At 40.7% G+C, this 12,295-nt stretch overlaps 1 long non-coding RNA gene across 4 annotated transcripts in view; it reads right to left on the bottom strand.

Moving 5' to 3' along the window:
• The window catches only part of LOC122229665, a 51,515-nt gene extending 42,620 nt beyond the window's left edge, over window positions 1–8,895 (bottom strand). The window contains exons 1-4 of one of the 4 annotated variants that reach the window (XR_006207091.1): window positions 8,698–8,884; window positions 8,131–8,524; window positions 7,616–7,698; window positions 930–1,160 (exon numbers count right to left, since the gene is read on the bottom strand). This is a non-coding gene — a long non-coding RNA (uncharacterized LOC122229665). Of the gene's footprint in view, window positions 1–929; window positions 1,161–7,615; window positions 7,699–8,130 lie in introns of those variants that run through there. The other 3 variants (XR_006207093.1, XR_006207092.1, XR_006207090.1) reach the window with 3 other exon arrangements.
• Window positions 8,896–12,295: the final 3,400 nt, after the last annotated feature.

The following is a 12,295-nucleotide window of genomic DNA, read 5'->3' as shown; positions in this document are numbered from 1 at the left end:
TGTCCTGCTCCCCTATGAGTCCTCTGGATTACAAGGATTGGTCTGGAGGATTGTGGGATCTTCCAGCCATTTGTAAATCTCACTGTGCTTCATGTGAGTTAATAATGTCCATGTTGTCACCTTTAAACCAAAGTTCTTTTACATACCATTTGTTGGTTTTATTCTCAATTGGTTAATAATAAATGGAACTGAGAAAACTTTTCAGCCTCTATTTCTTCTATGTGGCAAGTAGTATCTAAGTAATTTTCCATTTTGAAACTGAAAGTATTCAAGTATTTCATGTAGAGAAGTGGAGGTCTTCCTACAAGTTGGTTTTGCAGCATTTCTGCCATTACTGGGTTACCTGTATTACATGAAGTTTACATGAAATATCTGACCATACTCATCAGTGTAATTCACACTTTCTGTTTACTTGCAGTGAGTACAAAACATAACTTGATCATTTTTTGAATCTTCTTCCTTAGCATGTCTTTGTCTAGCTTTCTGTACATCTCTATTTTGTATACAACCTAAAATCAGTGTTATTTGAAAGTCTTTTTCTTTTCCCCACAGATACACAGCTCCCACTACTATATACCCTCCTGAAAGTTGAAATCTTTACCTCTTCTTTGTCTTTGATCATTTTCAGTGGTTAAAAGAACTCTGGAAACAGACTACATGGGCTTAAGTCATCATTTGTTCATTGTGATCTTGAACACATTACCAAACTTCTTTGTTCCTCTTTTCCTAATCTGTAATATGTGGATAATAATACCTAAAGTCATAGGATTGTTATGAAGTTTCTACATGTGATGATGCAATATGTTTATAGATGTAAACCTCTATGACAACGCTTGACACATGATAAACACTGTACATCTCAGCTATTATCATATCTACAGCCATATAAACCCCACAGCTGTTGAGGTTACACATGCTCCTAGTCTTATGATTTCTGTGCTGTTTTTATTATACTAATCAAACTATTGACATATTAAGATATCCTATATACAGCCTACAAGTTTATCTAGCGGCCATAAGTATTTCTCTTGGATACTGAAAGGAGTAAATGACAGAGCCTTCACCATGACACAAAATATACAGCATGGCTTTGAGGTTCCCTACCATACTCATTAGTGCTGGCTGTAGGGGTCACACACACTCCTGGGCTCCTATGATATCTGAAATAAAAACCACAAGACGAGATGTACCACCAATGGCAACGTAAATCAGGTATGTTCCCAGACAGTTGATAGCAAGATTATACACACATGTATACATATACATACACATTTACCCAGAGGTGGTCAACATTCTTGATAAAAGCCTATTCAGCCTTCTTCCTGCTCCTCCACAAAAGGGCATAAAGATTTTTTTTTTTATAGTGTCACTAAAAAATCTATGGTAGATACTCACCTGCTGGAAGTAAAGTTCAAATCTGGTGCTAGCTGAATGTTGAGTAGAGTTATAAAGAAAAATAGTATGTGTGAATCTACCTCTTCAGCTAGAGTTTATTTAGGTTATCAGATAAATTTGTTGTCAACAGACAAAATAATGACAGAGACTAAACTAATTTTGTTTATTCTCTATTTTAGGGAAGATTTCACAAAAACCATTCTGCCTTAGTAAGAAACAGATGTTTACCCACATGGCTTTTTACTATCTCAAGAACCATTTTTGTTCAGATTCAACATGCATAAGCATTTCACTAATTCGTCTTCTACCTAGGATGTAGAAATCTAGAAAGAAGGGGGCGCTTGGGTGGCTTAGTTAAGCATCCAACTCTTGAATGTGGCTCAGGTCATGATCTTAGGGTCATGGGATTGATGGGATCCATGCTGAGTGTGGACCCTGCTTAAGATTCTCTCACTCTCTCTCTCTGCCCTTCCCACTGCTCTCATGCATAGGCATGCACATTCTCTCTAAAATAAATCCAGAAAGAACATCATTCTTACCTAAACACCTAGAAAAACTATAGAAAAGCTTTTCTTGAACCTGTTGGGAAGCTGAAGTTAGGGTGACCAACTGGACTTTTCCTGGTTTTAGTACTGCAAGTCCTATTCTTGGAAAACTCTCAGTACCACACAAATTGGGATGATTTGACACCCTAGCAAGTGTTGCAGACCGAGCAAGTAGCCTGAGAGCCAAGAAAAGACTGGCCTCACCAAAGAGAGATAGGATGTGAGCACTGAAGAAGAGATATCAACTACTATACAGGGTGGTAAGAATTCAGCTAAAATTGTTAACATATTGCTAAAGGCCAAGTGAGGACAAGCAATAATGTTTAGAAACCCCTCAGACAAAAAGGAGCTTGTTTCCATTTCCACTTACAGCCTCTTCTTACTGGATGCTGATGAGAAAAACTGGGGACAAGGCAGGAGACCATATACAGCCTCCCTTGGAGGTGAAGGCCTTGCTGGAGCAGAGTAAGTTCCCATTATGGGAAGGACAAAAGTCCTGCCATACCCTTCCTATGAATGATAGCTGCAAGCCACTGGGAAAGGGGAAGCAAACTGTTGTCTCCAGGGCTCAGGTAGAGGACCCTTGATATTGGGTAAGGGCAAGAGTAAGAGAAGACAAACAAAGAGCTTCTATACCTGGATAAGGAGGGATAGGAAATGGTCTTGGGCTCAAGATCTCATGCCAATACAATTACAGGAATCAGGAGAGCCTGGAGCCTGCTTCAGATTCTGTGTCTCCCTCTCTCTCTGCCCCTCCCCTGCTTGTGCTCTGTCTCTGTCTCTCAAAAATGAATAAATGTACAAAAAAGACTCATCAAAGATGCAAAGTAGAATTCTGTCTGCCATGGGGAGACTGAGGAGTTGAGGAAGCCCCACCTGCAAGGCCTAAACATGTAAGACTTGCCTAAGAGAGGCTGGACCAGGATGATTGGTCCTCTGGCTCCCACTACCAAGCTATCGAGCAGCAGGTTACAAGAAGGCAGAAAGGCAAAAGCATGGAGGCAGGGCTTTTTTTTTTTTCTTTTTTCTTTCTTTTTTTTTTGCAGGTTAAAAGGAAGGCTAGACGCTGAGAGTGGAAAAGGAATGTTGAGAAACTCCCTTTAGCCTTCCATCCCACATCTTAAGTATAAGGTAACACTAGAGGAAATTGAAACCAATGGTGCACTGAAGGTACAACAAGAAAACCCAAACCCAGGTCAACCACTGACTGATTCAACACCCCACATGACTGATGGAGCAGAAGAAGAAACATACTTACTTGAGTCATCACTATCTTAATTTCTACTGTTCTATACAAGATGCCTACCATTGGATAGAAAATTATGAGACACATGAGGAAAACAACCCATTGTCAAGAGAGAAGAGTCAACAGAATGAGGCTCAGAGATAACCTAAGTGTTGGAACTATAAGAGGGATTTGACATAACTTTAATATATTAATCATATATATTGAAGAGTCTAGTGGAAAAAGTAGAAAACAGGAATGATCACACAGAAAATTTCAGTAGAGATAAAAACTATGTATGTCAAATGGAAATGCTAATAGAAAACACAGTAACAGAGATGAAAAATACCTTCAAAAGCCCATCAGTATACTTGATACAACATGAACTTGGAAAGCATGAACTTGAAGCTGTGTAACAGAAATTACCCAAACTAAAATACAAAGAGAAAAAAGTGTGAAGAAAACACAAAAGAGTGTTCAAGTGTTGTAGGGTAATACCAAACAGTCTAATAAAAGTGTATTTGGAATTCCAGGAGAGAGAGAGATAGCAGAAGAAACATTTGAAGAAAGAATGGCTGAATCTTCTAAAAATAATAAAATATACCAAACCACAGATACAAAAAGCTCACTGAGTCCCAAGTAGGATAAATACCAAAAGATACACACCCCGATACATTTTTTTCAAACTGCTGAAAAGTCAAGAGAAAATCTTGAAGGTAGCCAGAGAAAAAGACACATTACAGAGAAACAAAGAATTACAGCTGGCTTAGAAACTATGCAAATCAGAATGTAGTGGAGTTAATACCTATAAAACATTAATGAAAAATACTGTTAGTCCAGAATACTGTGCCCAGGGAAAACATCTTTCAGATATGATGGAAAAATAGACTTTAAAAGACAGACAGAACAACAAAACAAACAAACAAAAAAACAAGAAAATTTATTATCAATAGACCTGCACTAAAATAAAGGTCAAAACAACCTTCTCCAGGGGCACCTGGATGGCTCAGTCTGTTAAGCCTCCAACTCTTGATTTTGGCTCAGGTCATGATCTCATAGTTCATGGGTTTAAGCCTCTCATCACAGTGGAGAGCCTGCTTGGGATTCTCTCTCCTCTCTCTCTGTCCCTTCCCCACACCCCTCCCCTGCTTCTAAGCTCTCTCAAAATAAACTTAAAAAAAAAAAAAGAAAGAAAACAAAAAAAAAAACCTCCAACAGAAAGAATATGATACCAAACAGAACTTGCATCTACACAGATGAAGATCTCCAGAAATAGTTAAAATTAAAGTAAAATATAAAAGATACAGTTTATCATATTTTTAATTGTTCCAAAAGATAATTGGTAGCCTAAAGCAGTGGTTCTCAACCTCAGGCAATTTTGCCTCTCAGGAGACATTTGGCAATGCTGAGACATTTTTTTTTTTATATAAATTTTTTTTAATGTTTATTTATTTTTGAGACAGAGAGAGACAGAGCATGAACGGGGGAGGGCCAGAGAGAGAGGGAGACACAGAATCCGAAACAGGCTCCAGGCTCTGAGCTGTGGGCACAGAGCCCGACGCGGGGCTCAAACTCACGGACCGTGAGATCATGACCTGAGCCGAAGTCGGACGCTTAACCAACTGAGCCACCCAGGCGCCCCAAGACATCTTTGATTGTTACAATGGGGGTGGGGGTAGGGACGGGGGTGTAGTGCTACTACTGGCATCTAGGGGGTATAGAGGCCAGGAATGTTGCTAGACATCCTACATCCTTAAAAGGTGTCCTCAAAATGTCAACAGTACCAGACTGAGAGATTGTTGTAGCCTGACTGATAAAAAGACATAAAGTACCAGTGCGTGAAATGAAAAAGGGGCCATCACTACTGGTCTTGAACATTAAAAGAATACTACAATATCACAAACAACCATATGCCCCCAAACTTGGCTGAAATAGACAAATTCTTTATAAGACACAAATGACTAAGACTCACTTAAGTACATCGTCTGAATAGTCCTATGTCTATGAAAGATATTGAATTTGTAGTTGAAACACTTCCACCAGGGAAGCCTACAGGCCAAGATGCCCTCCCTGCCAAAAGTGAAGATCAGGACAAGACCAAGCTAGCTCTCGGTGTACATCTATTGGACATATGTCTTGTTAGGTGTCAGGAGAAACACTTGCGCTTCAACCTACTGGAAACTGCAGGAAGTCCAGAATTCCAAGTTATTCCCTCCAAGAAACCAGTCCTCTCCTCTCCCACCAACTCCCACACTAGGACCACTTTTCAGAAAACTAGAGGCTCTAGGAGCACTGGGTCGGGACTAGTATCCAACACACACTGATTTAGAACTAACCTCTTCACTTACCACATTGCTTTTAAGAGACATTCAAAACACTGGATTAAGATATTGGAGTCCACCCATTGTACTTTCCGTAACTAAAGGAGGATGCCCAAGTGAGAGCCTGCATATGCACATAATTTTCTGCCCCTTTTTATATTTCAGATCAATGCATCAGGCAATTTCATCACTAAAGCTAATTACTTTTTAAGGTAGCATGGCTGACAAAAAGGAGTCAGGTGCTGCTGTAATCCCATAATTTGTAGCAATATAATAATTTAGAGCAAAGATTGGTGAGGTGAGCTTCCCTTGCTTATTTCTTCCTTCCCTTCTTTGCATACTCTATCATTTATTTTGCAAAACTAGACAAACAGCCAAATCAGTAGAAACAGCAGCCAGCATCTGAATTGGTTCCAGGGGCAAGAGCTGACACAAGTTTGAGACTCTCCTGTACAAGTGATGGTAATTCTGCAGTTCTAGACCACACAGGGGTACTTTCTGGAAGAGGAAGGGCAATGTGAGTTTTTTGGGGAGAGGCAGTTTTTCTGAACATTTTAAGTTCATAAGTTTCATAAAGTTTGCAGTACTCTGAAATCTTTAGAACAGTGCTCTCCAAAAGAAATATGTGAACATGTAGTTCAAAATTTTCTAGTAGTTATATTAAGGAGTAAAAATGGTGAATTTTAATATATTTTATTTAACCCAATATATCCAAAATATCATTTCAATATGCCGTCATAATAAAAATAGAACATTTTATATTAAAAAGTGAGACATTGAAATCTGGTGTGAATTTTACACTTATAGCACATCTTATTTTATTTTTATTTATTTTTTTAAGTTTATTTTGAGAGGGAGAGTGTGAGCAGGGGAGGAGGAGGGAGAGAGAGAGAGAAAGGGGGAGAGAGAGAGAGAGAGAGAGAGAGAGAGAATCCCAAGCAAGCTCCATGCTGTCAGTGCAGAGCCCTATGTGGGACACGAACCCACAAACTGTGAGATCATGACCTGAGCCAAAATCAAGAGTCGGATGCTTAACAAACTAAGCCACCCTGGTGCCCCATTTTCTTTTCTTTTTAAGATGCCTACTAACACCTATTTTTAAAGTTTTTATTTAAATTCCAGTTAGTTAATATACAGTGTAGTATTAGTTTCGGGTGTACAATCTCGTGATTCCACACTCCATACATCACCTAGTACTCATCATAAGTGCACTCCTTACTCTCCTTCATCTATGTCGCCCATCTGCCCACCCACATCCCCTCTGGTGACCATCACCTTGTTCTCTAAGTCTAGAGTTAAGAGTCTGTTTCTTGTTTTGCCTCTCTTTTTTCCCCCTTTGCTCATTTGTTTTGTTTTTTTAAATTTCACATGTAAGTGAAATCATGATTTTGTCTTTCTCTGACTTTGGTTTAACATAATACTGTCTAGCTCCATCCATGTTGCTGCAAATGGCAAAATTTCATTCTTTTTTATGGTTAATATTCCATTATATATATATGCCATATCTTCTTTATCCATTCATCAGTCGATGGACACCTGGGCTGTTTCCATAATTTAGCTACTGTAGATAATGCTGCTGTAAACATTGGGATGCAGGTATCCCTTTGAATTAATATTTTTGTATTCTCTGGGTAAATACCTACTAGTGCAATTGCTGGATCATAGGGAAATTCTATTTTTAACTTTGTGAGGAACCTCCATACCGTTTTCCAGAGTGGCTGCACCAGTTTGCCTCCCCAGCAGCAGTGAGAGAAGCTTCCCCCTCCCCACATCCTCACCAACACCTGTTGTTTCTTGTGTGTTGTTGATTGTAGCCATTCTGACAGGTGTGAGGTGATACCTCATTGTAGCTTTGATGTGCATTTCCCTGATGATGAATAAAGCGCATCTTGCTGTAGGCGCCTCGTTTTGAGTGCACGATAACCACTTGCAAGTTGTGGCTACAGTATTGGACAGCACAGCTGTCCAGCCTCTCAGCTTCCTTCTGGAAGCCTCTTAGTTCTTCCACATGGTGTCAAACAAGGCAGCCTCCTGTCTCTGCCCTCCCTGCCCCCTACACCTGCACCAGCACTTCTGGGGCATCTCTGAAAGTAGTCCCAGAACACCCATTAATAGAGCTGATTTCTCACCTGCCTCTATCCTTAGGCAAGGAGCCAAACATTGTTGCCTTCAAAAGTGTGGCACTTACACATTCTGCATATCTCCGAAGGCCCTGAAATATAATGAGGGGTGGGGGTGGGCACTGGATCAGAAAGATCTCATGATTCCAACAACTGTGAGTTCAGGCAATAGAATCATCCCCCCCTCTGTCTCTTTATGCTCTTAGTAGCTACTGAGAGGTCTAGAGAAGACTCCCTTGTAACTATTTTTATATAATTGAATTTTATCAAAGAAGGCCTTCAGGAAAAGATGAGAGCTGGGACCAGTAACAGGTTCCTAATTTGCTGGGTCCAGTGGAAAAGGGAAAATATGGAGCCCTTTGTTCAAAAATTAAGAATTTTTCATCGTTGAGGGCAGAGCATTAAAACAAGCAGGAGGCCCTCTGAGCGTGGAGCCCTGCGCCACTGCACAGGTTGGACCTCCGTGAAGCTGGGGCTAGGTGGGGCGTAGGTCTCTGGAAGAAGCAAGGAAGTGGTGAGATTACCTGGACGATCCTTGAGGAATGGAACCTTAAAGGACGCTCCAAAATCAAGTCTACTAGAATTCACCGAGGAAGAGGTTTTGAAGCCAGTGAGAACCATTTGGGAGGAAAGCAGTGAGGGGAAGAAGCAGGTGGGTAAGGCATTTGCCTTTGCTGATGAGACCACGGATTATCCCGGGTATTCATAGGGTCAAGCTTCTGTGGCCCCAAGTTGGGTAACGACAGACTGACACCCGCAACGGTGACTTGCAGGCCTGGGCAGGAGTGACTCCGAGGCTACTTCATAGTCGACTTTCCTCCTCTCCAAGCCACACACAGGCGCTGCCGGCGAGGGACCTCCGGGAGCTCCGGCGGGGGGAGCGGGTGCGAGCTGCGGCCAGGCTTCCGGCCGCTGAACCTGCATGGGGCGACCGGGTCACGGCCCGGGGAGCGGACTTGGCTCACCCTCGCCCGGCAGCGGCCCCTCCCGCGCCCGCACTCCCGCCGCTCCCCCACTGGGGGACGCACGCCTCCAGCTGCAGGAGACTGGGGAGGGCAACGGCCGGCCGGACACCCGCACCCGAGACCCACCAGGGCGGATCGCGAACCCGAACCCTGTCTACTGTCGCAAAGGGCGGCCACTGCCCCCCGTCTGGCCTAGCCGCGGCCGCCGAGTCGCAGGGGCCTCGGTACCCCAGTCTCAGAGGCCCCTCTACCCGCAACTGGCGGCCGGGGGTGGCAACGGTTCAGGGCGTCTAACAGCCGCCGCTCAACCGAAACCCGGGGCTGGCGTCGCGCATTGGCCCGAGGGTGGTTTCCCGGGAGACAGGCCCCGCCCCCGGCCGCGCGCAGGGCCAGGCAGTTGTGGGTGTGCCAGGCCAGCTGGCGGATTCCAGAGTGGCTTGTGCTTGGGCCCGCTTTGGGGTCCCCTTCCATCGTTAGTTCTCCGTCTTGTTGCAGTGCGTGATCTGGCGCTGGGCACACGGCGTGGTGTCATCCTCATTTTGGATAAACAAGAAAAAGATTTGCTAGCTCTGGCGGCTTGCGGGCCAACACCTATAGCTTGGGCTCCAGTGGGCCAAAGAGCGAGGAACGGCCAAGGCCTCCAGGGGGCGCCCTCTCCACGAACAACCGCCGGGCTCTCCGGGAGCTTGGCAACTCTCGAGCTGTTTTTTCAGGGCTCCCAATTTACTTAACCTCCTAGCTGAGTGAAGATCTCATATCTCATATCGCAGATTTCTTACGCAACTAAACGTTAAATAACTTACTTTACTTAAAAATAATATTAACAAACTATAAGATTCCTGTTAATGCAACATCTGTGCTAATTTAGTTCTAAATTGAAAGGAAAGTCAAATCTCCCATGCAGTTTACCTCTTGTTCACCTTTGCAGTAACTGCGATTGAAACCTGTTTCAAAACAAGCATGTAGTTGGAGATACTATTATAAAAGTATCTTCTTTCCAAATAAGTGGCTATAAAAGTTTGAATTAGATCTAAAACGTTTCCTATTTACACCGATTAAATCATACAACAGTGAAACGTGTATCTTACCTACCTACATTATCCTGTGAATATCTTACCTACCTGTTTTCCTGATGCTATTTTACACAATCACACAGATCTTTAAATCTAATCATCATAATCAATGTCAGTATATATTCAAATCTATCTTTAAGCCTATGTTATTTAACTTATGCAAAAATGGACATTTTGAAAGGTGTTGGTAAATGGGGTTAACAATATAAATTTGCTGATAAATAGCATCGTAATTTCCTTCATTTTAGGGAGATTGATTTTATTTTCTTGCAGTTTAAGAAGGACTTAAACTTTCAAAGGTATTTGAAATATATGTCAATTTCACAGTAGTTACACTTTTTACTTCCTTGATGGAAACAAAACATTCCCTAGTCATTTCAAATAGTGAGCATATTCAAATAGTGAATATTTTAAAAACATTTTTCTTTATAGACCTATATGATTTCTGTGTGCAGGCTAAAACATCCAAACTTTACTTGTTGTTACTGTAGGATTTACAAATATCATTTAAGGAAATTCATATTACTGGATTCTATGAGGCTCATTAGTTGTGATTTTTCAAGTCTTGGTTACTTAGTGTTGTTGAAGAATAATGCAGCCGATTGATGGTACACATTACTACCCCAAAGCAGCTCACACTCCAATAATGGTATTGGAATAGGGTTTTTAAAATTGTTTTCTTGAAATAATGTGTGCATCAAACATGAACAACCCCACTATATCCGTTGTCAGTAGTTATCAAGGGGAAAAACACTCTATCAGATTTTTAAAAATTAAGTTTTGGATTTTGAGATAATTGTACATTCACGAGCATTTATAAAAAATAATACAGAGAGATCTGTGCCCTTTACCCAGTTTTTCCCAAAGGTGACATTTTACAAAACTATACTACAATATTAAGACATGGATAGTGAGATTGATACAGTCAAGATTACAGAACATTCTATTGCCAGAAGAACCTCACGTTGCCCCTTAATATATACCCACTTTCTACCTTTCCCCACCCCATCCTTAATCCATGATAACTGTTCATCTGTTCTCTATTTCTATCATCTTGAAATTCTCATTTCAGATTTGTAACGTAAGTGGAAGCACTCAGTAAGTAACCTTTAAAACTGGCATTTTTCTACTCTGCGTAATTCTCTGAAGATTCATTCCAGTTGTTTCCTACATCAGTAGCTTGTGTCTTTTTGTTGCTCAGTAGTATTTCATGATGGATATGCCACTTTTTAACTATTCATCCATTGAAGGAATCTGGGCAGATTCCAGTTTTTCGCTTTTGTGAATGAAACTGCTGTAGACTTTTGTGAATAGGTTCATGTGTGATCACAAATCTTCATTTCGCTGGGATAAATGCCCAGAAATGTAATTTGCTGGATTGCATGACAGTTGCATGTTCAGTTTTTCAGAAACTGCTCAACTGGTTTCTAGTGGCCGAACAACTTTATATGCCCATCAGCAAGTAAGGAGTGAACCGATCTCTCCAAATCCTCATCAGCATTTGGTGTTGTCATATTTTTTATTTTAGTTATTCTGATAGGTATGTACTAATATCTCATTGTGGTTCTAATTTGCGTTTCCCAGTTGACTGATGATGTTGAACATCTTTTCATGTGCTGATTTTCAATCTACATATCCGCTTCAGTGAAATGTCTCTTCATTGAGCTCCGTTTTTTCCGGGCTCCCAATTTACTTACCTCCCAGCTGGTAACTATTGGATTGGGTGGGGTTTTTTACTGTTTTGTACCGCCACACCCTGCTTTACTGTGTTATAATTGACAAATAAAATTGTAAGATAAAGTGTACAGTGTGATGATTTAATATATGTTTACACTGTGAAAGAATCCCCCCCCTCCAGTTAGCACATTCATCACATACTTACCTTTTGTGTGTGTGAGAACATCTAAGTTCTGCTCTCTTAGCAAATGTCAATGATACAACATACAACACAGTGTTATCAACTAGAGATACATGTTATACATGAGATTCTCAGACCTTATATGTACTTGTAGTTTGTATCCTTTTACCGAACTCTCCCTGTTTTACTGTGTTGGAGTTTGTTTATACATTCTAAATACTAGCTCTTTGCCAGGTATGTGTTTTGTAAATATTTTCTCCCAAGAAAAGAGGCTTGTCTTTTCCTCTTCTTAACAGTCTTCCAGAGAGCAAAGGTTTTTAACTTTGTTAATGTCCAATTTATCAATTTTTCCTTTTATGGTGATGTTTTGTGTTAAGTCTAAGAACTTTTTGCCCAGCCTAGATCTTGAAGATTTTCTCCTATTTTTTTCTAAAAGTCTTATGGTTTCATTTAAGTTTTTGACCCGTTTGAGTTTTATTTTTTGTTTAAGGTGTGAGACTTAGGCCAGGATTCATTTTTGTTTGTTTGTTTATGGATGTGCGATTACTCCAGCAGCAATTAAACTTCTATCATCTTTTTTAAAAAACTTGTTTAAAACGAAAAACTGTAAGTTTGGAAAAACTACAAAATTAGTAGAAAATTTGGAAATTAAATTTTATTAAGAATACAGTATGTTAGCTATGGAAGAAGCAATACTCCTTTTGCATTAAGTATGACCATAGAAAAAGAGGTATTTTCTTCAATAAAAATCAAGATATTTTCTGAGCCACTTACAAAGTATCCTATGTAAATC

The sequence above is a fragment of the Panthera leo genome, chromosome C2 (assembly GCF_018350215.1).
Source record: "Panthera leo isolate Ple1 chromosome C2, P.leo_Ple1_pat1.1, whole genome shotgun sequence".
Taxonomy (NCBI): Eukaryota; Metazoa; Chordata; class Mammalia; order Carnivora; family Felidae; genus Panthera; species Panthera leo.
Note: the sequence above shows the minus strand (reverse complement) of the source record. Positions and strands in the feature narration are given on the sequence as shown.